We start from the raw sequence: 26,842 nt of genomic DNA, 5'->3' as shown, positions 1-26,842 counted from the left end.
GAAAATTTAAATAATCACGCTTAAAATTTCAAGAGAGATAAAATAAAAATATTGAGATGTTTGGAATGTGAGGTTAGACTTTGAAATATCAAAAATATCGTTTTTCGAAAGATTGCAAAATTTTACAAGGATTTCATTTTTGAACATTAAAAATCTGACTAATGGGTGGTTGCCGAGCTATCGTCAGTTTAAAAATAAAGGCTGTAGCAACATTTCAATATTCTAAATTTGATATCTTTGCATTGCACTATCTCACAGATTGTCTGGCCGATTTCTACCTACATTAACAGTTCTTCAACAATTCAAAAATAAACTTTTTTCACTTAAAATTTACCGTCAAAAGGCTAAAATATGAAAACGATGCCTTTCATCGAATAAAAATTAGATACCATTCGCTTGCAAATTTGATTTAGGTTTTTTTAAATGAATGTTGTCCTTTTCAATGGTACATTTTTAGTTTTCTTTTGAAAAATCATGCGTGTTTAATTTCTATATCTGTAGGTACTTGTATGGACGAACCGATGATGCAAAACGCTTCCGGTGGTCATAGTAAAGCTCTTAAAATTAAACATGCACATTAAAAAAAATGAAATCCAGAGAATTGCAGATATCGAAAATGCACTTAATTTGTATTTTTACAAATTTTGAAAAATAACTTCTCTTTCCATCGATTGACAATTTTTTTTAAAGAATAAATCATTTTTTTTTGTTGCTGAAATGTAGACTGAAAATGATGAGATGATTTTTTATGAGTGCTACCTTTTTCACTCCCAATTTTGCAATCGACAATATACTTCAAACTTTACACTTAATTTAAATGCCAAAGATTAAATATTTTCTGAAATTTTCTCGTCATCATGCCTCATCTTGTTTTGCTGTGTACTAAATCGCAACAAAATAGCTTGCTTTATTATTGACTTGAACTTTTCCTTTAAATTTGATGGTTTGACTCCAATTTTGTGCTTGATGAATTGCTTAGCCATTTTTTTGTGTTTTAACTGATTATTTCCAAGTTTTATTACACATCGCAAACTCAAGCTTGTGTGAGTCATCAACATTTCACCAACCTTCATATAGCGGCAGGACTCCTTATCATCCTGTTATCGGGATAAAACTTTTATAGCCCAGCAAGGGTGTCACCCCCCACCCCCTCCCAAGCCAAACCAAGCACAATTTCACCTCGCGTCGCGAGGGGAAGAAATGTTGTTTTATGCTTTTGTTACGGGAGCAATATTATTCCAACAATTTCATGCTTTATCGCTCAACTGAAGGCAGCCAGCCAGCTGGGCAAGGAGCCAGTAGGGGGTGAGATTTTCATCCTCCCTCCTGCTGTTGGCTGCTGCTGGCTGCAGTACTCAGCTGTTTCATTACGACTTTGTTTTGCTGGGGGTTGTTTTTCCTTACCTACGTGTTTTTCCTGGAGTTTCAAGTGTTGAGGGGATTTGTTTGTGCGTAATGTTGGGGAAGTTTATTTTTTGGTTTTTGAGGGAAACAGCAGGAAACCTGATGATTCAATGTTTTGATTCTGTTATGGGATTTTGTTCGGTATGAAGGAATTTTACTAGGAAATCCCATTTCATCAACTTCTGGGACTTAATTTGTTGCTTCATAATTAATTTTCAGTTTGAACTGAATAATGGTTTTGACAGGGTAGTTTCAAAATCAATGACAATGTATTACTGCATGAACTAAACTAATACCCAAAGTTCATACGAACTTATAACTTCCATAATTAGACTAATGACCCCCCTAGAACATTTCATCGTTGTTGACTGTGAACTTTCGAGAGCAAACAGCAAAGTTAAGCTTCTTTGCTTAGATTCGGAAGGCAACCCCCCTCAAATGTACCCAAAACTTTGTTGTCGGTGAAAGTGCCCGCAGACTGGGAGGGGGGCAAACAATTGGAGAAACTTTCATGTCCCATACCCGAGGCTTCGAATGGAAAATGCAAATGAATTCATTCTCGATGCGAGGGTTGGGTTGGGAGCCAACCAAAGCCATTCATCGAGCAAACATGGTTTCCCAATTCACGTCATCGTCGTCTGGGGAGTCGTCAGTGACGTCGTGAGTTAGTGCTGCTTTTCCGCCAGAATGATGATTGTGCAATTCAAATGTGGTACATGAAGCGAAAACTTTTAATTGGTGTTGTGAAATTGTGTGGAGTTTGATTTTTTTTTCTGCTGTTGCTGCCTGAAATTCAAAGTTTGTAATCTTTTCGCGATGAAAAATATAATATATTTTTTTGAACAAATTTTCTCCGTTTTGATCATGTTAATAGTCCAAAAGCACTCTCATCTAAAAAAAAAGCTCTCACACAAAATAATAATAAAGTAAGTAGAGCTAGAAAAAAAAGCGCTCACATTCCGCTCGAGAAAGCAAAGCCAACCCCATAAAAATAAGAATGTTGTTTTTCTCTTTACGCCCTGCCAGAACTTTTGCCCACAAATATGCTCACATACAAAATGGAGGTGGCACACACATACATGTACTGCAAGTTACACACAGACACACACTTTGGCGTAGAAAATCGGGAGCTTCTCTTTCTGTTGACGCTGAGGTTGTTGCGGCTTCTCGACTTTGGCTTTTTTTAACTCATTATGCAGAGGAAATAGCTTGGTGAATGTTTGATGGAAAAGTTATCTCAGTTTCGTATTGTTTCGATTTGTATACCTTACGAATAGTGGTTGTTAAGATCTTTTTTTAAATTTCAGCAAAATAAAATTTACGGGATTTTGAATTTGAATTTATTTTGTATTCTTCACGAAAAAAGTACGCTCAGAAAGATAAATTGGATTTATTTCAGGTTTGAAAAGAATTTCAACTCCCCATAGAATGAACTGATCGTAGAACTTTGCAGAACTCAAGTTGATCAAATCTGTAATTTTTGCAATCAAAAACAGCGTTCAAACTTTTTTTTTTGTGAAAAAAAAAAAATCCCAATAATTCATTTAAAAAAAAGTTGAAACGATGTTTTCGGTCGCATAAATTACAGATTTGTTCAAATCATGCTCAAGCTTGACCAACTTAATCATAATTTTACAAAAGTTTAATTTTTTGTCATTGAAATCAAAATTTGTTATTTATTTAGGAATTTCGTATTTTTCCGGGACGCGTGGTGTAGGAGTAAACGTGATTGAAAAACACGTCTTTTCTCGAATGTTAAAAAATGAAAGGTCACGAGATATCAAAAATGGACCTAGGATTCGTGATCTGGGAGCAGAATTATCTCTTAAGACAAAGTTAAAGATCACCCGCACAGAAAAAACCCGTTTGAAAATCATTTGTTAAATATTCATTCAACATTTTACCAAAATCTTGTGCCACTATTTAGTAAATCGTTTTATAATTCTTCACCATCTTTCAAATAGTGAGCTATTCCTCATATATGTTGTTAGTAATATTCACTATTTTTTTTTCTTCTGGCCACATTTAGTCAAATACTTCTTAAATATTTATTTTGGAGTATATATTTCAGAGATTTCACAATTTCTCAAATGGTAGTTTAATAGTTTTAAATAGTTTTTCAGTACTGTTTTCAATGGACATTAATATTTGAGAAATAGTTCAAGCAATTTTAAGGAAGCTCGATTAAAGCATATATTTGAGTTTTTTTTGTAAAATTTTGTGTTGGAATAACTTTATAAACTTTAGTTTAACTTGGACCAAAATTTCCATCAGAAAATACTTAACAACATTTTTTGGAATCGTGGCAAATCATCATAGATTTTAAAAAAAATCAATGTTTTCTTCGGTTTTCTTAGGGGGTATATCAATAATTAAAAAAAAACAACTTTGAGTTTTTTTTACGATTTTTGTTATAGATTATGACTTGCAACAACGTTTCAGGGCCAAAAAAATGTCCTTTGAAATTTTTAGTCCAAATTTCCCTTTAAAACACTTAGACGAATTTTGAAAAAATGAGCATTTAGAAAACTGTCATAAAGATAAGGAAATGGATCAAACTGTATTTTTTTCGACTGTATTTTAATAAAAAAAAAATTGATCATCATTCTGGAGCAACATTTGACAAGCGCATAAGCATTTTGACAGTTGCAACAATTTTGCAATTTCTCAGGCAATAGGCAACAATTTTACACAACCAAATATGTTAAACGGTAGCTGGGGAGGCCAGCTATTGTTTCCCACTTTGAATTTTGAGAAAAAGTTACTTGAGAAATAGCATAAATATGAGATAGCAAGCAAAATAGCAAAATAGCAAATAGCAAAAAAACTTGAGAAAAAGCAAAATAGTTCAAACTGTCAAAATGCTTATCCACCCTTTCTCGTGTTGTTCCAGATTTGAAATTGTCCGTAGTGAATCTCCACCTGAACAGAATCATATATCTTCCAAACCGTCAATAATCTTCCAAACCTGAAAAAAGGAAACAAAACACAAAGTATTCAGCTTTACAAATGAAAATAAATTAGAGCAATTCTCTACCAAAACCGGAAATGGATTTTATTTGTATTTTTTGATTTGGCTCAAACTTTGTGGGGGCCTTCCCTATGACCAAAGAAGCCATTTTGCATCATTAGTTTGTCCATATAAATTTCCATACAAATTTGGCAGCTGTTCATACAAAAATGGTACGTATATATTCGAAAATCTGTAACTTTTGAATAAATTTTTTGATCAATTTGGTGTCTTCGGCAAAGTTGTAGGTATTGTTAAGGACTATTTAGAAAAAAATAGGTACACGGAAAAAAAATTTCCCGATTTTTTTATTAACTTTTTTTTCACAAAAACTCAAATTCCCAAAATACGTATTTTTTGATTTTCGAGATTTTTTGATATGTTTTAGGGGACAAAAATCCGCAACTTTTGAGCTATAGAGAAACATGGTCAAAAAATCTGCCGCCGAGTTATGATTTTTTGAAAAACTGGTGATTTTTGGAAAAAATCGAAATTTCATACATAAAATTTTTTTGACCTCATTTTTTTATGCAAAATTGAATTTGCAATTGAAAATTACTTTACAGATTTTTCGATAAAGGGCCCCGTTTTCAAGATATAGCCACCGAAAGTTTGATTTCAGCGAAATATTTGCAGTTTTTCAATTTTTAAAAATAGTGACCATGACTGACCATTTCTAAAAATATTTTTTTTGAAAAGTTCAGAAAATTTGCTATAAAATTGTCTAAGAGACATTGAAGATTGGACCTCTGGTTGCTGAGATACAGCGGCTTAAAGAAAAAGAAACACGAAAATTGATGTTTTCTAAGTCTCACCCAAACAGCCCACCATTTTCTAATGACGATATCTCAGCAATTAATGGTCCGATTTTCAATGTTAATACATGAAACATTCGTGAAATTTTCCGATCTTTTCGAAAAATTTTTTTGAAAAAAATTAAATCAATACTAGCATTTTTAATGGACAAAATATTCAATGTTTGGCCCTTTTAAAATGTTAGTCTTGATTTAATTTTTTTCAAAATATTTTTTTCGAAAAGATCGGAAAATTTCACGAATGTTTCATGTATTAACATTGAAACTCGGACCATTAATTGCTGAGATATCGTCATTAGAAAATGGTGGGCTGTTTGGGTGAGACTTAGAAAACTTCAATTTTCGTGTTTCTTTTTCGTAAAGCGGCTCTATCTCAGCAACCTGAGGTCCAATCTTCAATGTCTCTTAGACAATTTTATAGCAAATTTTCTGAACTCTTCAAAAAAAATATTTTTAGAAATGGTCAGTCATGGTCACTATTTTTAAAAATTGAAAAACTGCAAATATTTCGCTGAAATCAAACTTTCGGTGGCTATATCTTGAAAACGGGGCCCTTTATCGAAAAATCTGTACAGTAATTTTCAATTGCAAATTCAATTTTGCATAAAAAAATGAGGTCAAAAAAATTTTATGTATGAAATTTCGATTTTTTCCAAAAATCACCAGTTTTTCAAAAAATCATAACTCGGCGGCAGATTTTTTGACCATGTTTCTCTATAGCTCAAAAGTTGCGGATTTTTGTCCCCTAAAACATATCAAAAAATCTCGAAAATCAAAAAATACGTATTTTGGGAATTTGAGTTTTTGTGAAAAAAAAGTTAATAAAAAAAATCGGGAAATTTTTTTTTCCGTGTAATTATTTTTTTCTAAATAGTCCTTAACAATACCTACAACTTTGCCGAAGACACCAAATTGATCAAAAAATTTCTTCAAAAGTTACAGATTTTCGAATATTTACGTACCATTTTTGTATGAACAGCTGCCAAATTTGTATGGAAATTTATATGGACAAACTAATGATGCAAAATGGCTTCTTTGGTCATAGGGAAGGCCCCCACAAAGTTTGAGCCAAATCAAAAAATACAAAAAATAAAAATGGTCGAAATCGGCCGGTTTTGTAGAGAATTGCTCATTATACTTATCTACTTATCGAAAGCTTGCTGGTGATATTCCTTGTTACGTAGAATACATCTGATCTGGGATTTTTTAGAAATAAACAAAGCAAATAATCTTTGTAATGATTTTTTTGAATACAGCATTTTTTCCGCAGGTATATTGAAAACATAGAATGAAACTAATATGATTTTTGAGTTTTTTTGTAAAATTTTGTGTTGGTATAACTTTATAAACTTTAGTTTAACTTGGACCAAAATTTCCATCAGAAAATACTTAACAACATTTTTTGGAATCGTGGCAAATCATCATAGATTTTTAAAAAAATCAATGTTTTCTTCGGTTTTCTTAGGGGGTATATCAATAATTAAAAAAAACAACTTTGAGTTTTTTTTACGATTTTTGTTTTAGATTATGACTTGCAACAACGTTTCAGAGCCAAAAAAATGTCCTTTGAAATTTTTAGTCCAAATTTCCCTTTAAAACACTTAGACGAATTTTGAAAAAATGAGCATTTAGAAATCTGTCATAAAGATAAGGAAATGGATCAAACTGTATTTTTTTCGACTGTATTTTAATTAAAAAAAAAATGGATCATCATTTCCATCCTGCTTTTAATTTAAAAAAAATGTGGGTAGGATTATGTTTTGAAAAAAAGTTACAATGCCACAATAAGTACCATGAACAATTTGTTCCGAAATGGTTCCATGAAAACACTGAGATTGTTTTTTTTTTTAAATGGAACGTTCGACAAATGAGCACACACCTAAAAATTTGCATTTTTTTTTAAATTTTTTACATTTTTATTTTTCAGAGCACTTGAAATCCAACATTATTGACTTTTACAAATTTGAAAACAAAATGGATTTTTTTTTATTTTTGTTCCATGTAGCTTTTTTGAATAAATAGTTTTGTTACGGTTTTAAAGATTTTAAAGGATAAAAATACTGTAATGGTTGCAACGATTTAACAAGTTTTAGTATTTCAAATATTCATTAAAAGATTCTACATGGTCACTAAATCATCTTCGTTCATACGGGATTTCTGTTAAAAGTTTAGGCCAGACTATGTTCAATACATTAACAGTATATATTTTTTTATTGAAAGATTGTGGAATATTAAATACTTCAAACATCATTCCAAATCTACACAAGGTTAAATTTGTGTATGTGTTTTTTTGTTGGCAATTGGTGACAAATAAGTCAGAGCTGCACTGCAAGACATTGTACTCCAGCTCACCTCCTAATGTGTTCCCATTAGAGCAAACCTGTCCGCTGGGAAATAATCTGCATTAATGGTTCGGCGAAAATTTATGATACCTGCAAATTGATATCATCATTAAGTCACGTTACGACGACGACTGTGTGTCGTGTTTATGCGTCCGTGGGGGTATCAGAGACTTCCACCTTCCTTCCAGGAAGGGTGGGGACGGCTATAAAGCAACCTTTATTCGTTTTCGTGCCCGCCATTGTGTCCGGGGGAGATGCACTGAATGACTGACGGCGCGACAATTGGCCTAATGGCCTATTGAAAAGCTCGCGGCACAACAATAATTGAGTCGTTTTATGAGAAATGTTATCGCATTTGATACATTGTATTATTGTGAAGGGACTAGAGGCAATTCTTTGAAGGTTAATCAACAATGTTGTCGAAATTTAAGGAATGAAAGAAAAAAATTCTAGAGAGTAGTCTTGCCAACTCTAACGAGAATCGTCTTCTCCTCAGCCATCCCATCACAGCTTAAATTTCCCCTCCAGTGAGGGACGGCGAGAAAAAACATCTGTCGTTTGGCCTGGAGCAGCAAGAGCTTTCCTAAAGAGCTCACACACGTGCATGTCTCACGCATAAATAACCATCAAAAGGGATTTTCGTGTTGATGTTTACGAAGTATGTCGACGGCTGAGTGGAATGGGCGAATAAAAGGTATGTTTTTTTTCCGGCACAAGAGCTTTAATGCTTACGTTGGAAGCAACACCACACGGAAAATGAGAGGGATTCGTTTTTATGGTCAGCGAGATGGAAGGTCTTTCTTAACTGGACTATTTAATGGGTTCAGAAAACAAAATAACAAAACAACAGAAGAACAGAAGAACATAAGAACATAAGAACAGAAGAACAGAAGAACAGAAGAACAGAAGAACAGAAGAACAGAAGAACAGAAGAACAGAAGAACAGAAGAACAGAAGAACAGAAGAACAGAAGAACAGAAGAACAGAAGAACAGAAGAACAGAAGAACAGAAGAACAGAAGAACAGAAGAACAGAAGAACAGAAGAACAGAAGAACAGAAGAACAGAAGAACAGAAGAACAGAAGAACAGAAGAACAGAAGAATAGAAGAACAGAAGAACAGAAGAACAGAAGAACAGAAGAACAGAAGAACAGAAGAACAGAAGAACAGAAGAACAGAAGAACAGAAGAACAGAAGAACAGAAGAACAGAAGAACAGAAGAACAGAAGAACAGAAGAACAGAAGAACAGAAGAACAGAACTTTTCAATGTCGCACAACAGACCAATTGAGCTGCCCAAATTTAGTTTTCACGCTACAACCACATAATGGATTACGTCGTGTCCCTGTGGGTTCAAAGATTGATCCAATGATCTACGCTTCGATTCAAATATCGTCGAAATAGAACATTATCCATCATTTCCATCCCGAAACCAAAGAAAAAAACACAACCATCTCCTCGTCTTCTTCTTAACAGCCAATTCAATTAGGCACAGCCTCCGAGGCGCAACATCTTTGCGGAGGAGAGCTGGACAAGTAGCGCTAAGAAGCATCCAAATTGCTGGGGAGGGGGGGAAGGGGGGGAGCGAGAAAAAGTCCGCCGCCGATGGGCGGCCAAAGGAATTCAATTACTTAGTAGCATTGAGAGTGAAATTTCCGACTCGATGGGTTTTTACTTCTTTTTTTCGGGGTACACCCAAACGGCGGTCGCATGATTGTGATGCATGGCGGCATGAAAGTATATCAGAATCTGCATGAAAACTGTCCTCATGCATTTTTTTGCGATATAGGGGTATGACATTTTTGCCCGTTACCGACAATTATCGACATTACCGACGGCTTTTTGGCTGTATTTCACAAAAAAAAACTCTTAACAGAACGAGGATTGAACAACCAACTTCTTGGTTATTGATCCGACACGCTACCACCGCGCCATGGACGCTTTATGAAATGAGAGTGAAAGAGCTCTAACATATTCTTCTCTTTGGAGTGTTGCTCGGGGACGGGCCAGCATTATATGTGTTGGTGAGAACTGCAGATCGCTGAAATGTTTACACGCGGGCAAAAATGATCTACGGGCTTGCTGCAAAAAATGTTATAAAATGTGACATTTTCTGCAGCAAATCCACTGTTGCAGATTTTGAGAAATATTTTTCCTTTGGGTGTAGTAAGTTTTGGAAAGGGGGTTGAAAAAAAAAAAACAGGCAAAGGAAACTTTTGTAAGACCATTTGCCCAAAACGAAGGAATGTGATGATTTGGATCGTTAAGGGTTCAGAGGAAATTGATTATCACGAGGAAATTGCGAGAGAAAGAGAGACGAAATGTCTGCTTGGAATGTTGTCAATCAAATTATTTCAATATTGAAAGGGCTATATTTTTTGGCATGGGTCATTCCCCGCGAACTCACATGAAATCGTGTAACTTTGTCTTAAGGAGTAATTTAGAACCTTGACCACGAATACAAGGTAGAGCTTGGCGACCCTCTTTATGGCATTCGAAAAATCATGCTTTTTATAGTCGACTTTTTTCATAATTTTTTTAAAACAAAAATGGTTGGGCAATTCTCCGCCACTTCTAAATACGATAATTTTTGTATTTTTTTATACAAGCCTCCGAACATTAAATTTTAACTAAATTAACTAAAACTGTTAAAATATTCAAAAATCTGTATCTTCAGAACGAATGTTCTGATAAATATTCAGAAATATCTCATTTTAAGATATGTTTAGGTAACAAAAAATGCATATATTGAGCTTTTACACAAGTTGATCAACATTCACTTGCCAGTTTTTCGATTTTTTTAAACGTGGAAAAAAGTAGAAGAACTTTTTGGCTTTACTTTTGTGACCATATCAGATAGTACGGCTGACTTAATTCTTTTTTCCAAATAACGGAAAATTTCACAATTACACTGAAAATCGGACGCACATTTGCTGAGTTATCCACAAACCTTCGTGCAAATGAAAAAAAAAACACAAAAGTTAAATTTGAAACAAAAAAAAAAACTCTTTCTTTCAATTGATAAGTATGGTCAGTGAAGATTTCGCGGACAGCTTGAAATTCGTAAAATTGGAAAATAAATTAAATTATTTCATCCACAATGCTTTTTTATGTGAATTTTATTATTTTTCAATGAAAAGCGTGATATAGAATTACAAGGAAAATTAATATTATTACATTTACTAAGATATGAGTTTCTACATGAATTTTAGCTTTTTTCGATCCATATTGTGGAATGTTTTTAAAAGATTGGTATATTTTGTTAAATAAATTGATTTATATAAGAGATCAAATAAAAGAAACCTTCTTTAGTTTTTTTTAGTTTTATGTTAGGATAAGTTGTTAAAAAGATTTCTTTTTTATTTACTCAAATGTATTCTATTTAATGCAAAAATGTAAAACAATTTGAAGTAAATATAAAAAATGTGAATATTCTTGCAAAATCCATTTTTGCATAAGAAATTAATAACACCCTAGTAACATTTTAGGTTTTAAGTAGGCCATAAAAGCCTATTTAGGCCGTATGAGGGTTTTCAGAACCATGATAAAACCTGTAAGTTTAAAAATGTTACAAGGGCAGTTTATGTTAACATAACAAAAAAAATTATTGGTCTGATATTGGTTGAAAGCCAAAACAACATTGGAATAACATTTTTTGTTATGGAAAAATAACTCCAACTAATATTGGGATGATCGGATTAGTTGTTAAAATAACAAAAAAAGAAAAACAAAGATTTGTTCGAAGAATAAGTCAAAATGTGATTAGTATGTTATTACAATAAAAATCAAATAACAAAAAAATCACATTGGCGGATAACAAAACTTGTTATAAATAACATGAAATGGCCTATTTTTTTTCAAATATCAAAAAATGTTATTCCTACGTTATTTCCGTCTGCTCGGGTTCTATTAGCAGAGACTAAAATAAGTAGAGAAAAATATGGAAAAACAAGTTTGCTTTTTAGAGTATTTAGTAGTTTATCAACTTTTAAAAAGAAAACTGAAAATAAGAAATCCGAAGATTCAAACATATTTTATTCAGAATTTTATAAATTCTTGGAAATTGAAAAAAAAATTGGGAAAAATCAAAAGAACTTTAAAAAAAAGTTAAATAGAAGCAAATCAGAGATATTTTCAAATTATTTATTAGTAGAATATAAAACAAAAAAAAAATTACCATCATACATCTCTTTACAAAATATGTAAAGGTTACTTTTTTGTTATCATTTAACAAGATCAAACTTATTTTGCAATGCATATTATAACATATTTCACTCTAAACAGTTGTATTAGTTCAATCCGATAGATAAAGTCATGTTAAGAACAATCTTACGTGACTTATAAGAGCAAAGAAATTAAGAAAAGATTTTCTTACATTTATAAATAATTGAAATACAATGAAAATAAATCTTAAATAGTTTCATTCATAATTTAAAAGTTTATTTCAAAAGTTTACAGGTTCCGTGAAATTTTGTGTTTCGAAATTAAGGTCCCCTTGAAATTTATTTTTTTGGTCCTATATTCTGTTCTCAACATTTAGAAATCGTGGTACATGTCATTAGAAGGGGAAATTTAAACATCGAATCATCGTCCAAATCGGGCGCCCAACGTAAAATAAAATTTCCACTGACACCGAATTTACAAATCATTACCATTTCAGGTTGCAAATTTTTGAAAACACGTTTTTTCGAATTTCCTAAATTCACCTGATATTGAAAAATGAACCTCAAATGACAGACAAAGTTAAACGCAAATCTAAAAGGGATTGGGGCAACATTTTCCGAGTTCATGAGCCGGCAGATCATGACCCTTATATCTTCATAAAATTTTGAAGAGGGGTAATTAACATCTTGAAATATTTACTTTTTTCGCCAAATATATTTCAAAACCCTTTAGCTTTCTGGTGAAACTCGTATTCATTTTCAATAAAAAAAATTCAAGTATTCAAGTTTCAATAAAAAAAAAATCAATAACTTTTAATATTTTTTTTACTGTGTTCTGAGCTTAAGTAAACAACTGACACTTGCAAGGAATGTCGCAGTTCCCAGGTCTTCTCCTACACAGCCAGTTTGGCCCATCCAAGCAACTCAAGTTCGGGGTAATTTATTTGCGCTCATAAAAACGGAATTTTAATGGGTGGATTTAGCTTGGCTCGGCCCGGTAATTCCTCGGCCAGGCAAAGGACCCAGCCGGAGGAGCACAAAAAGGGTTTTTTCGGACGACGACACTTTTGTGCGCGGGAGGCAACCAGCAGCTGCCGGAAAATTGGAGCAAAATTTACTACACTTTGAAAGAAACGGGCGGCTTCACTTTGAAGGACGGGTAATCGAATTTATGATTTTGGCCACAGTTTTGGCCGGCTGGGTTTGATGCTTTTTGATAGCCCTCCATTACGATGAGAGATTGGTGACGAAGGTTCGACCTTTATCTAATTAACAAATAATTTAATAGTTTCGAGTTTAAATTTGAAGTGAATTTTAAGATTTACACAAAATTTCAAAATATAAAATTTTCTTATACCAAATATAACTTAAAACTTCAAGCCACTTTGAGCAATCCCCCCCTCTGGAATTCAATTCAATTATTCAGAAGCATTTTTCAAAGAAGCTCCAACTCCGGGCAGGGGGCTCACTGGAATGTCCGATGCGAGGTTTCTGCGGTTGAAGTCTTGAATTTTGATGCCGGAGATTATGGGCTGGCTCGGGAGAACCAAAAGCTCGGAAAATGCTCGTTCTTCCAGCCGGTGCCCGGTCTGGGCTGGACTCTGCCGGAGGGCAAACCCTGATGCTGCTGAGGCAAAACAGATGAAGAGTCTCGAAAATTTGATTCTGTGGTGGGTGGTTTCTTAAAGTGTGCTTGATGTGGTTTGCAGATTTGCGTGTTTCTGAGTTTGGTTTGAGTAACCTGGGGCCATAACTTTTTTGTGGTTTTTGGTTGTGATGGGTTGTTTTTGTAAAGGTTGAATTTATTTTTTTTAGTTTTTTTTTTATATACAGATATTAACATGAATGATTTAGCTTATTATACATACGTTTATACATAATTTCGCTTCGTTCAGCACATGCAAATGAACCATGAAAAATACAAAGCTCAACATTATATGCAGCATTTCATTGAAGCTTTTTCCCGAAAAGGTGCCTCCACTTGTGCAAACATTCAGTCAATTTATAAAATTTCAATATTTGCTTATCTTCCACCATCCAGCGAAATTTCCCAACCCTCTTGAGCCCTCCCCCTTCTTGCCATCATTCACTGGAAACACAAACAGCCAACTGTCAACAATCATTCATTTACATCTCCTCCAGCCAGTAGGCCGAGGATCTGTGGCAGCAGCAGCAGCATACATCACCATCCCCTCCCCTCTTACCAGCCTACTCGGTATGACACACACATACACCGATATTACACATTTTGGGGTGTTTGCATAAATCATTCGCGCTACACGATGATGCCCTCTTACGCTGCTTGGTGGGGGAGCTTTTTGAGTACTTTTAACCTTTTAAAAACTCTTTATTTTATTTTTTATACTTTTATTCAATTGAATTACAATACTCTATTTTTTTAGGGAATTTTATTTTTTTCTTGTTTGGTAGAAACATTTTAGAAACTTTTGTTTTTTTTTCTGTGGCGTTTTGACTATTCATGTTTGGTTAAAAATTTAAATTTGGTAACACTTATATCTTAATAAGTATATAAGTCCAACTGGATTTTAGCCTTTTTTTGCAATTATCGAGCGAAACTTTGTTATAACTTATGCTTGCCTTAAAAAACAAACAAAGAATATATCGCTTTGAAGAAATATTACAAGTTAAAAAGAAAGAATTGAGAAAATTTTGTTTGAATTCCTGGAGTTGTTTTACCTAACAGTCATAGAAAAACAGGAAAAAATCACAGTTAATTTTCTTTTCTTATTGTTTTATTGTTGTTTTATTGGAAATTCACTGATCTGTTTTAAAATTCATTTTGAAAGGAAGAACTTATGAAAACTTAAAAAAATTAATGAAACAAAATAACAAAAAACTTGTATAAGCTGATATAAATATTTTCCAAAGTGTTTGTTTCTCGGCTCTGGCCGGGGCAAGGGGGGGGGGGGGGGGGGGAATGTAAAAATTCAAATGACAAGCCATAGTCGCATAATATGCATGGAAAAAGTGTTTTAAAATGCATTTCACACTACTTCAGATGTTTTGCAATCATTAGTTTTTAAATAATGTAAGATTTCGATCAAAACAAAAATTTTAGCGAAAAAAAAACTTTTTGCGGTACATTGAAATTTTTAAAAACTCAAAGGATTGGTGTGTTCCCGGGCAGACGGTTATAACAAAATTGATGCCATTTCAATTACAAATATTGTTAAAATAACAGAAAGGGTTATGGAATCTTCTTGAACAATCCATTTTTGCATATGAGTTTAATAACAGTTTATGTTATCACAACAAAATGTGTTATTTGTCTGATATTGGTTGAAAGCCAAAACAACTTTGGAACAATATTTTGTGTTATGGAAGAATACCTCCAACTGTTATTAGTTGTTAAAACAACAAAAAATAAAAACAAAGATTTGTTCGAAGAATAACTAAAACTGTTATTAGTCTGTTATTACAATAACAATCCAATAACAAAAAAAACATAACGACGAATAACAAATCTTGTTGTAAATAACATAAAATGTTATTGGTCTAGCATTTTCAAATATCAACAAATGTTATTCCCTAGTTATTTCCATCTGCTCGGGTTGGCGAATGTCCACGCTCCATACAAAAAAGAATTTTTTTGTATGGAAATTGTGTCCACAATGGGGGGGGGGGGGGGGGGGGTATGAGATTACCAAAAAAGTGATTTGTAGATGGTCCCATTTTAGAAAAAGACTAAAAAAACTTAAAAAAAATATATTAAGGTAAATTCATAGGAAATTTGCAAATTTTCGGTATCTTCATCTAGGACGAAGCGGGACACATGAAGCTAATTTTGATTGAAATCTAACCATATTTTCGACAATAATACGAAATTTTGGATGAGTTTCAGATGAAATAGATTTAAAAAAGCATAGTTTTTCAAATTTTAACATAAAACATAAAACATAAAACATAAAACATAAAACATAAAACATAAAACATAAAACATAAAACATAAAACATAAAACATAAAACATAAAACATAAAACATAAAACATAAAACATAAAACATAAAACATAAAACATAAAACATAAAACATAAAACATAAAACATAAACATAAAACATAAAACATAAAACATAAAACAAAAAACAAAAAACAAAAAACATAAAACATAAAACATAAAACATAAAACAAAAAACAGAAAACATAAAACATAAAACATAAAACATAAAACATAAAACATAAAACATAAAACATAAAACATAAAACATAAAACATAAAACATAAAACATAAAACATAAAACATAAAACATAAAACATAAAACATAAAACATAAAACATAAAACATAAAACATAAAACATAAAACATAAAACATAAAACATAAAACATAAAACATAAACCATAAAACATAAAACATAAAACATAAACCATAAAACATAAAACATAAAACATAAAACATAAAACATAAAACATAAAACATAAAACATAAAACATAAAACATAAAACATAAAACATAAAACATAAAACATAAAACATAAAACATAAAACATAAAACATAAAACATAAAACATAAAACATAAAACATAAAACATAAAACATAAAACATAAAACATAAAACATAAAACATAAAACATAAAACATAAAACATAAAACATAAAACATAAAACATAAAACATAAAACATAAAACATAAAACATAAAACATAAAACATAAAACATAAAACATAAAATAACTAATTTTGTGTTTGTTTTTGTTTTTGTTTTTGTTTTTGTTTTTGTTTTTGTTTTTGTTTTTGTTTTTTTTTTTTTTTTTTTTGCAGGCCAAGGATTGATACCTAAGAGCATGCAATGGCATTGAACTTGTTGCGTGCTCTTCGGTTGACGTCCACGTAAGGAACATCCTGGAAAGAGCGTAACTAACTACATCCGTAGTTCTGTTAGATCATCCGAATTATCTTGATCAGAACAGTATAGCTCTGGTTCCTTGCAAGTGTCCTATTTTCTTACCTCCACGTTGGCTTGGTTTTCATGATGACCTAGCTGGTGGCCTGTGGAAACGGATCGTAAACCTTTGACCACCGCGGGTCAGAGTCGAGACGGCTAAAAGAAAGGGGCGCAACAATGTGGGAAAGGGAAGTAATTTGTGATTGTAGACGGTATTGTTTTGATTCGCAGTATGTTGAGTCAACTGCTGTGGATGTACCTGAGCATCGCAGAACGGGGTTTCTCTTCTCTTCATTCTCAGCTACCACCTATCTCCTATTTATATTTTGCTCTACTGATTCTCAATTCCTAAAAATATACTTTTCCTTAATGTACTAGTAATATCAAGTCTATTTATCATTTGTCTAATCTTTTTTGATTTTATTGCTAATTTATTTATTTGAATAATTCTTTATCTGTCCTATAAATTATCATTACTATAATCTAAGCTTGTTTTGTATCTCTATTTATTAACTATTGTCTAATTTTACATCTAATACATCTAGCTTCTCATTTTTATTCTTTAAAATACGCTCATCATTCTCTTACTATTGATTCTTGATTTTTATAAAATAAATTCTCTTTAACTGTCTATTGTTTTCAATCTTCACCCTTTTTTTTCAAACAAGTGAGGTTTGAGCCCTTACTCAATTTATGGAATAGTTAATGGATTAACACAAATATTACTATTGTACTTTTGGTAAACTTTTATAACATGCTTAGGACCAAAAATTGTAACAAAACACCGCGACAAAAGAAATAGCAACAGATAAACAGACTCAACAATAGGGAAGATTTCAGGAGAAAACAATACACAGTAAATAACAACTAGTTTTTGAATTCAAACTAAAAATAAAACAGTACTTGCTTTAATGAACATTGATAGGCACACTATAAAGGGACCATCCATAAACCACGTGGACACTTTAGGGGGGGGGGGGGGTATGGCGATTGTCCACGCTCCATATAAAAAAGTTTTTTTTTGTATGGACAATTGTCCACGAGGGGGGGGGGGGGTTGAGATTACCAAAAAAAGTGTCCACGTGGTTTGTGGATGGTCCCAAACGGTTAGGCGCTTATACTTACATCAAACCCTACGTAATGTACCACCCCCGGCCGAGTTAAAATGCATAACCGGAAAAGAAGGTGTGCATGCCTGGCACGAACACTCAAAGCGTGTTCTAGCGTGCTGCTCGTACTGACTCAGAGCAAGGGTGAGATGTAGGTGTAAGGGCAGTGCGTGTTCGTCGGGAACCTGGTGCATAAGATCGGTCAAGGCCCGTTCTTACACTGAAAATTGCGAATTGTTTTTGTTTTTGTTTTTGTTTTTGTTTTTGTTTTTGTTTTTGTTTTTGTTTTTGTTTTTGTTTTTGTTTTTGTTTTTGTTTTTGTTTTTGTTTTTGTTTTTGTTTTTGTTTTTGTTTTTGTTTTTGTTTTTGTTTTTGTTTTTGTTTTTGTTTTTGTTTTTGTTTTTGTTTTTGTTTTTGTTTTTGTTTTTGTTTTTGTTTTTGTTTTTGTTTTTGTTTTTGTTTTTGTTTTTGTTTTTGTTTTTGTTTTTGTTTTTGTTTTTGTTTTTGTTTTTGTTTTTGTTTTTGTTTTTGTTTTTGTTTTTGTTTTTGTTTTTGTTTTTGTTTTTGTTTTTGTTTTTGTTTTTGTTTTTGTTTTTGTTTTTGTTTTTGTTTTTGTTTTTGTTTTTGTTTTTGTTTTTGTTTTTGTTTTTGTTTTTGTTTTTGTTTTTGTTTTTGTTTTTGTTTTTGTTTTTGTTTTTGTTTTTGTTTTTGTTTTTGTTTTTGTTTTTGTTTTTGTTTTTGTTTTTGTTTTTGTTTTTGTTTTTGTTTTTGTTTTTGTTTTTGTTTTTGTTTTTGTTTTTGTTTTTGTTTTTGTTTTTGTTTTTGTTTTTGTTTTTGTTTTTGTTTTTGTTTTTGTTTTTGTTTTTGTTTTTGTTTTTGTTTTTGTTTTTGTTTTTGTTTTTGTTTTTGTTTTTGTTTTTGTTTTTGTTTTTGTTTTTGTTTTTGTTTTTGTTTTTGTTTTTGTTTTTGTTTTTGTTTTTGTTTTTGTTTTTGTTTTTGTTTTTGTTTTTGTTTTTGTTTTTGTTTTTGTTTTTGTTTTTGTTTTTGTTTTTGTTTTTGTTTTTGTTTTTGTTTTTGTTTTTGTTTTTGTTTTTGTTTTTGTTTTTGTTTTTGTTTTTGTTTTTGTTTTTGTTTTTGTTTTTGTTTTTGTTTTTGTTTTTGTTTTTGTTTTTGTTTTTGTTTTTGTTTTTGTTTTTGTTTTTGTTTTTGTTTTTGTTTTTGTTTTGTTTTTGTTTTTGTTTTTGTTTTTGTTTTTGTTTTTGTTTTTGTTTTTGTTTTTGTTTTTTTTTTTGTTTTTGTTTTTGTTTTTGTTTTTGTTTTTGTTTTTGTTTTTGTTTTTGTTTTTGTTTTTGTTTTTGTTTTTGTTTTTGTTTTTGTTTTTGTTTTTGTTTTTGTTTTTGTTTTTGTTTTTGTTTTTGTTTTTGTTTTTGTTTTTGTTTTTGTTTTTGTTTTTGTTTTTGTTTTTGTTTTTGTTTTTGTTTTTGTTTTTGTTTTTGTTTTTGTTTTTGTTTTTGTTTTTGTTTTTGTTTTTGTTTTTGTTTTTGTTTTTGTTTTTGTTTTTGTTTTTGTTTTTGTTTTTGTTTTTGTTTTTGTTTTTGTTTTTGTTTTTGTTTTTGTTTTTGTTTTTGTTTTTGTTTTTGTTTTTGTTTTTGTTTTTGTTTTTGTTTTTGTTTTTGTTTTTGTTTTTGTTTTTGTTTTTGTTTTTGTTTTTGTTTTTGTTTTTGTTTTTGTTTTTGTTTTTGTTTTTGTTTTTGTTTTTGTTTTTGTTTTTGTTTTTGTTTTTGTTTTTGTTTTTGTTTTTGTTTTTGTTTTTGTTTTTGTTTTTGTTTTTGTTTTTGTTTTTGTTTTTGTTTTTGTTTTTGTTTTTGTTTTTGTTTTTGTTTTTGTTTAAAGATTTGAATGTACCAAACAGTTTACAAAATTTCTTTGTAATTATTATCAATTCATGCTCAAAAATGCTTCATTATCAATTTTTTATTAAAAATAACTTATTTTTGAAAAACAACAAATTATGTGGAATGGTTCATTCTGCGGGATGTTTTATTCTGAGGAATGGACCACATTGGTGAATGGAATTCTGGTATACTCCGGGGAGTGGGATTTTTTAATATTAAAAAAAAAAACGTTTGGAAGCGGCAAATCAGACTTAGATACAAACATTTGCAAAGACAGATTTTTATACTCGAGAACAGACACAATTATTTATGTACAAATAAATAAAATTACAACTGAGTAAGTTTACAGAAACAAAATTTCCTAGAAAATTTGCATAATAAATTTAGAATCCTTTTCAAAATTACAAAATAAAGCAAAGAAATCTGTCGTTAAAGCCACGACAGGGTTCCTGGAGCTAAAGTTCTGTTTAAACTTCTGAGTCGGAATGGAACAGGTTAGAACTCCCATCCAATGCCAACATTTTCTGGCCCAACACCCACTCCGTCATCTTCCCTGTGAACGCTCTCAAAATCACATCTCCCATCGTCCGGGGAGGGGGTGGTGGTGCCAAAACTCAGTGGTGGTGGGGCTGTGCAAATGTTGGCTGAGAAATACCGCCCGTAAATCATATTGTTGGACAAAAGTTTTGCATTGCGCCCACCCAAAACCCATCGCCATCCATCTTAACTTTGTTGCCGCACGGTTTCTGAGGGAGAGGTTTTCTCGAAGGATTTGGGGTTAGGAAATATTTCGAGTGTTTCTGGGTCAATTTTTTTGTGTCGATCTAAGAATATGTTTATTGTTGCAAACTGTTCCAAAATAAAATATTTTAAAGATTTTTATTGTTATCAAATTTATTGATAATAGGTTATACTAATTTATATAAATGTAAAGAAATTTAAATAATTGTATTCCTGACCCATTTCCAACTCCACCATAACTACCCTCTGTCTCCAGGAGACAGCAAGAAATTACATCTAACATCTTCTTTCTGCTCTCTGTTTTTGCTGCTGCCATCGTGTCACGTCTCCGCGTGAAAAACATGCCACGTCTGTCGTCATGGGTTCGTTCACAAAAAAGGACGGTGAAAAACTTAGTCCGTCCCACTTGACGGATGGGGTATGGCGGGATGGAGGCAAAAGTAACTTGCTCCTTGAGTGACTTTTAATGTCATTTTAAATAAATGCCGGTTGTCTTGCCGTTTGTTGATGGCCCCACGCGGGAACATAAACCTGGAATTGCTTAGCAGGGTGAATGTGAAATTTACGTTTATTTTAAAAAAATGTTAAAAACATTTTTTTTGCATAATTTTGTTTAACTTAATAATTTAGTATTTTTAAATTATTTTTAAAATCGGCCGGCAGTAAAATTATGGGAAAGTAGAGTTTTTATAAGAATTGGCAGCCAGTTTAGTAGTTTTAGTGAAGAAATTTTCACAAAGTAACACACAACTTTTCCGAAACAAGAAGCAAACAAACTCACAAATGAACCTCCCACGAGGAAAATTTCCACGAAATTTTCAAAACTCCCACCGCTAAGAAGGATTTGCGCAAAGTGGAACATGATAATTTGATTCGCTTAGTTGTTTCACCCCCTTTTTACCCAACGAGAGGGAAGTTGATCGAAAAGCACTCACCTTCGAACGCAGCGCCCCTTTGGTGGAGAGAGAGAAAAAAGCTTCCCAGTTTTAAAAAGCTTTCTCCAACCCTCGAGGGAACAACACTCTAATCCTTTTGTCGGTGACGTGCTTTTTAGCCGTCCTTCCGGCGATGGTTCATGGCTGCATCCGATCGCGCAAGTTATTTGATCCGGTAAATCTTCCCTGTCACGACAATATCTTGCCTCGGTTCCTGGTGCAGCTGTTGGGGATTCACTTTTTCTTTTTGCACTTTGGAGGTTTTGTGCCTCGTGCCGGAAAACACTTTGCACTGGTTTTTGTTGCTGTCGCACTATTTTTTTTTCTTCCTTAAGTAGGGTACACCACGAAGGGTTGAGTGAGTGTGTGTCAACCGTTGGCCGATTATGAACTCTTCACTTCAGCAACGCTTGCCATTTGGCCACTCTCTGGGGGTAGAGTTTCACTAGAAGGGGTTTGGTGGAACACTCGGCTAGTTTAAAGAATGATCATTAGAGTGTTGGGTGGGTCTCGTGGCGCAGGGGTAGCGGCTTCGGCTGCCGATCCCGATGATGCTATGAGACGCGGGTTCGATTCCCGCCTTATCCACTGAGCTTCTATCGGATGGTGAAGTAAAACGTCGGTCCCGGTTTCTCCTGTCTCGTCAGAGGCGCTGGAGCAGAAATCCCACGTTAGAGGAAGGCCATGCCCCGGGGGGCGTAGTGCCAATAGTTTTCGTTTCATTAGAGTGTGAAAAAACATATAGACTTTTTTGATATAAAAAATAATTATTATATTTTTTATGGTTAAAACCATGTTTCTTAATCCTGCCTTAAAAATTAAATCAAGAAATTCATAATCATACTTCAAATCCTGACTCAAAATTTTATAGAAAGGACAATGCATAATCCGAGAAAATATTCTCAAAAATTACAGATCTACGTAGACCGACACGAAATTGTGTTTACATTGAAACATACATAATAAAAAAATACGGTCATTCAAAATAATGACCAACTCTCTACCGATTTTTTTTTTGGATTTTATTTGTATTTTATGATTTGGCTCAAACTTTGTGGGGGCCTAACCTATGACCAAAGATGCTATTTTGTGTTGTTGGTTCACCCATACAAATCTCCATACAATTTTGGCTGCTGTCCATACAAAAATGGTACGTAAATATCCAAACAGCTGTAACTTTTGAGTGAAATTTCTGATCAATTTGGTGTCTTCGGCAAAGTTGTTGGTATTATTGAGGACTATTGAGAAAAAAATATGTACACGGAAAAAAATTGCAAAAATTTACAAAGTCTCAATTTCCCAAAAAACGTTTTTTTTTATTTTCGAGATTTTTTAATAAAATTTAGGGGACAAAATCCCGCATCTTTTGAACCATAGAGAATTTTTGAATTGATTTTTGAAAAAAATCGAAATATCATGAAAAAACAAATTTGAATTAAATTTTTTATGTAAAATTGAATTTGCAATCGAAAAGTACTGAACAGATTTTTGATAAAGTGCACCATTTTCAAGATATAGTCACCGAAAGTTTGATTTTAGTGAAATATTTGCAGTTTTCGATTTTTAAAAATAGTGACCTAAGTGACCATTTCTGAAAATATTTTTTTTTGAAAAGTTCAGAAAACTTGCTATTAAATTGTCTGAGAAACATTGAAGATTTGACCTCTGGTTGCTGAGATACAGCGGCTTACAGAAAAAGAAACAGGAAAATTGATGTTTTCTAAGTCTCACCCAAACAACCCACCATTTTCTAATGTCGATATCTCAGCAACTAATGGTCCGATTTTCAATGTTCAAACATGAAACATTCGTGAAATTTTCCGATCTCTTCGAAAAAAATATTTATAAAAATTTCTTAACAAGACTATTATTTCACAAGGGCCATACATTCAATGATACACCCTTTTGAAATGTTAGTCTTGATATTTTTTTTGAAAGTGTTGTTTCCGAAAAGATCGGAAAATTTCAAGAGAAAATTTTAAAAAATCGACCTTAGATTTTCTTTCGAAAAAAATAGCTGTAAAGGCCTACTACTTGAAAACGGTGCAATTGAGTAATGTTAGCTTTTAAATTTGATTAAGCATATAAAAACGGTTATAAAAATTGTGTGTGACCACTAGGGTTAGTGAAATTTCACGATTTCGTGGACAGCATTTCCGGCTTTTTGGTATTTTCCGCGAAATCTCGTGATATTTTATGTTTGTGTGAAACTGTAACGATTTTTCTCAAAATGATTTATCAAACTCAAATAGGAATAAACATTATCTAATGAACTACTGTAGAACTAAGTGTGTGAATAGTCTTGTTTAATTACCAACATAGGGTTAGTGATTTTTGCCGATTTCGTGGACGGCGTAAAATTCATAAAATTTATCAATTTTCTCATTTTTTTTTTGTTCAAAACAACATTATAAAAAATATTTTATCTATATAAACTATTTAAGTAAAAAAAGTTTGATATGAGCCATTTGAAGAATTGTTCAGATTTTTCAGTTTTTAAAAATTATACTGCTATTTAATTTGAAAGGCATAGTTTCAAAAGAAATTTAAAGAATCAAGCTATGTTTCATTCAGAATAAAATATATGCTTAGAAATCATCCTTTAAAAACATTGCTGATTTTATCTGAGTCCTGTTTAATTTTATCGATATTTGATTATCTGGGTGAACGATGCCCGTGAAAGTAAAAAAATACTACTTTTATGTTTTTGTTTTCTTTTTGAATACAAATTTCGGATTCTTTACAAATAATAAAATTTTTCCCTTTTGATTTGAAACTTAAATTTTGAAAAGGGAGATGAGAACCTTTAAAAAATGTTAATGTCGCAAAAATTCAAATTTTTCCACTCATTTTTGCTGGACAAGTTTGTTAAATCTTGCTCTGATTTGAAATTAAATTAAATGAATTAAATAAGCGAAAACTTTTTAACTTTATTAGTGGAATATTAAAAAAAAAGCAGTTCAATAAATGAGAATACGCATGCCCTACATTTTATTTCAAATATATATAGAGCCCATCCACAAACTAGTTAGAATCTTTTTTAGAAATAAGGAGAAATTGTTTTTTGTGTCACGTTCAAATTTATTAAAGATTTTTTAAGTTTATTGAAGAATACTACATAATGAAGCTTGAAAAGTAGTTTCTGTGATTTACACATAAGATTTTCAAAGTTATTTTCACGTTTCACGTTCCGCAAAATTTGCATGAAATTTTCTGTTTTGCAATTGAGGTCTCCGTAAAATTTGCAATTTTCGAGCTTGAAAAATTACTAAGCCTAGTGACCTTATTTTCGATATTTTCAAATGTCACCACTATTTTTTCAGGAAACAAAAATTCGCCACTTCTTAGCCATAGTACGGACGGACAAATATGTTGTTGCCGAGTTTCGATTTCTAGACCAAAATCAAATTTTAAATTGAATTTACATCGGATAGAACTTCACTGAAATTTTGTTCAAGTTCACCATTTATAAAATATGGCCATGAGTGATCACTTTCCATCAAGGGGAGGTCACTCCCAACAATGTTCATCGATATAAAATTCGATGCCATTTAAATGCAAGCAATGCGCATCGAAATTAATGTTTACACATCTCAATTCATCTATGTAGTCCGTTGGACGTTTTTGTCTAGAAAGCCTGGGTTAGAGACCCTCCACATCCTTAAACATGGTTCTCCCACGTTCCCTCCAAGCATCATTGTCCGGTTCAACTATTACCAAGCCATGGACCCGCGGCAGCACGAGCTGGCAGTGTTTATTCATGTCATGGGTATGCGTAGTCAACGCTACCTACTGTGTCACCTCCACCCTTCTCGGTATACAGCATGGTGGCCGATGTCAACGCTACCTACTGTCATGTTTGTTGCATATTTTCGGGGGCACGAAAATAGCAAAAAAAAAGAACCCACATGAGTACTCTCTCAACGACATTACGTGCACAACGTACCCGTCGAATCGGAGCAAACCATTCGAGCTCGAAAAGGCAACCTGAGCGGATCAAGGTATAACCTTTCACCAACTCGCAATTCCTTTCCTGACACCATTAGCATCTATGGGGCAAAAAAAAGGCACGCCCTGCAGTGCAGAGCGTGCCTAGTTCACTAAGGCTTCGCATATCTGACGCGCTGTGAGATCCAATCGTCGGGATGCCAGCAGGGAGCGAGTACTGGGTACTCAACTGCTGGCGACGAAAGGAGGTAATTTCACAACGAACCCCTAGGGGTACTGTGCTCTGAGCAACCGATGTAGAATCAATCGTCAGTGGTAGCACAGCTGTGTTGCGTTCAATGCCGTGCCCTGGTGATATGATCTCTATTAGATCATTTCTTAACACGCCGAGGGCTTCGCGTATCTGACGCACGATGAGATCATTCGTCGGGATGCCAGCAGGGAACGAGTACTGGGTACTCAACTGCTAGCGACGAAAGGAGGTACATCTCACATGCTTTGTCAAACGACGAACCCTCAGGTACTGTGCTCTGAGCAACCGATGTGGAATCAATCGTCAGTGGTAGCACAGCTGTGTTGCGTTCAATGCCGTGCCCTGGTGCCGTGCCCTGTTGCCGTGTCCTAGTGATATGATCACTATCATATCACCTACCTCTTAACACGCCGAGGGCTTCGCATATCTGACGCGCTGTGAGATCTAATCGTCGGGATGCCAGCAGGGAACGAGTACTAGGTACTCGACTGCTGGCGACGAAAGGAGGTCATTTCACATGCTTTGTCAAACGACGAACCCTCAGGTACTGTGCTCTGAGCAACCGATGTGGAATCAATCGTCAGTGGTAGCACAGCTGTGTTGCGTTCAATGTCGTGCCCTGGTGATATGATCACTATTAGATCATTTCTTAACACGCCGAGGGCTTCGCATATCTGACGCGCTGTGAGATCCAATCGTCGGGATGCCCGTAGGGAACGAGTACTAGGTACTCGACTGCTGGCGACGAAAGGAGGTCATTTCACATGCTTTGTCAAACGACGAACCCTCAGGTACTGTGCTCTGAGCAACCGATGTGGAATCAATCGTCAGTGGTAGCACAGCTGTGTTGCGTTCAATGCCGTGCCCTGGTGCCGTGCCCTGTTGCCGTGTCCTAGTGATATGATCACTATCATATCACCTACCTCTTAACACGCCGAGGGCTTCGCATATCTGACGCGCTGTGAGATCCAATCGTCGGGATGCCAGCAGGGAACGAGTACTAGGTACTCGACTGCTGGCGACGAAAGGAGGTCATTTCACATGCTTTGTCAAACGACGAACCCTCAGGTACTGTGCTTTGAGCAACCGATGTGGAATCAATTGTCAGTGGTAGCACAGCTGTGTTGCGTTCAAAATCGACCATGAACCTGTAGTGCCTGAATGACAAACTCGTCACTCTAATGCTGCAACTACAAAGTTCACCTTACCTCTGACGTTATTACCGATGATTTGCTTCGCGTGACAGCACTGGTGTACTCATGCAGCGATAGAGTCGTAGGACTCTATCACCGGGAATCGAACCAACTGAAGCCGTACCTCTACTGCTTG

At 33.3% G+C, this 26,842-nt stretch overlaps 2 protein-coding genes across 9 annotated transcripts in view; both read right to left on the bottom strand.

Moving 5' to 3' along the window:
- Positions 1 to 26,842, bottom strand: part of LOC120412866 (60S ribosomal protein L28) — a 510,937-nt gene that overhangs the window by 282,917 nt on the left and 201,178 nt on the right. The window lies entirely within an intron of this gene.
- LOC120422922 (kazrin-like) overlaps positions 1 to 26,842 on the bottom strand; it is a 225,603-nt gene that overhangs the window by 133,905 nt on the left and 64,856 nt on the right. For 7 of the 8 annotated variants that reach the window (XM_039586501.2, XM_039586502.2, XM_052710456.1 and 4 more), the window contains one exon: positions 21,313 to 21,784. The gene's annotated coding sequence lies outside the window, so the exon portion shown is untranslated. The remainder of the gene's footprint in view (positions 1 to 21,312; positions 21,785 to 26,842) is intronic. The other variant, XM_052710458.1, reaches the window with a different exon arrangement.

Source organism: Culex pipiens, chromosome 3 (genome assembly GCF_016801865.2).
Source record: "Culex pipiens pallens isolate TS chromosome 3, TS_CPP_V2, whole genome shotgun sequence".
NCBI lineage: Eukaryota > Metazoa > Arthropoda > Insecta > Diptera > Culicidae > Culex > Culex pipiens.
Note: the sequence above shows the minus strand (reverse complement) of the source record. Positions and strands in the feature narration are given on the sequence as shown.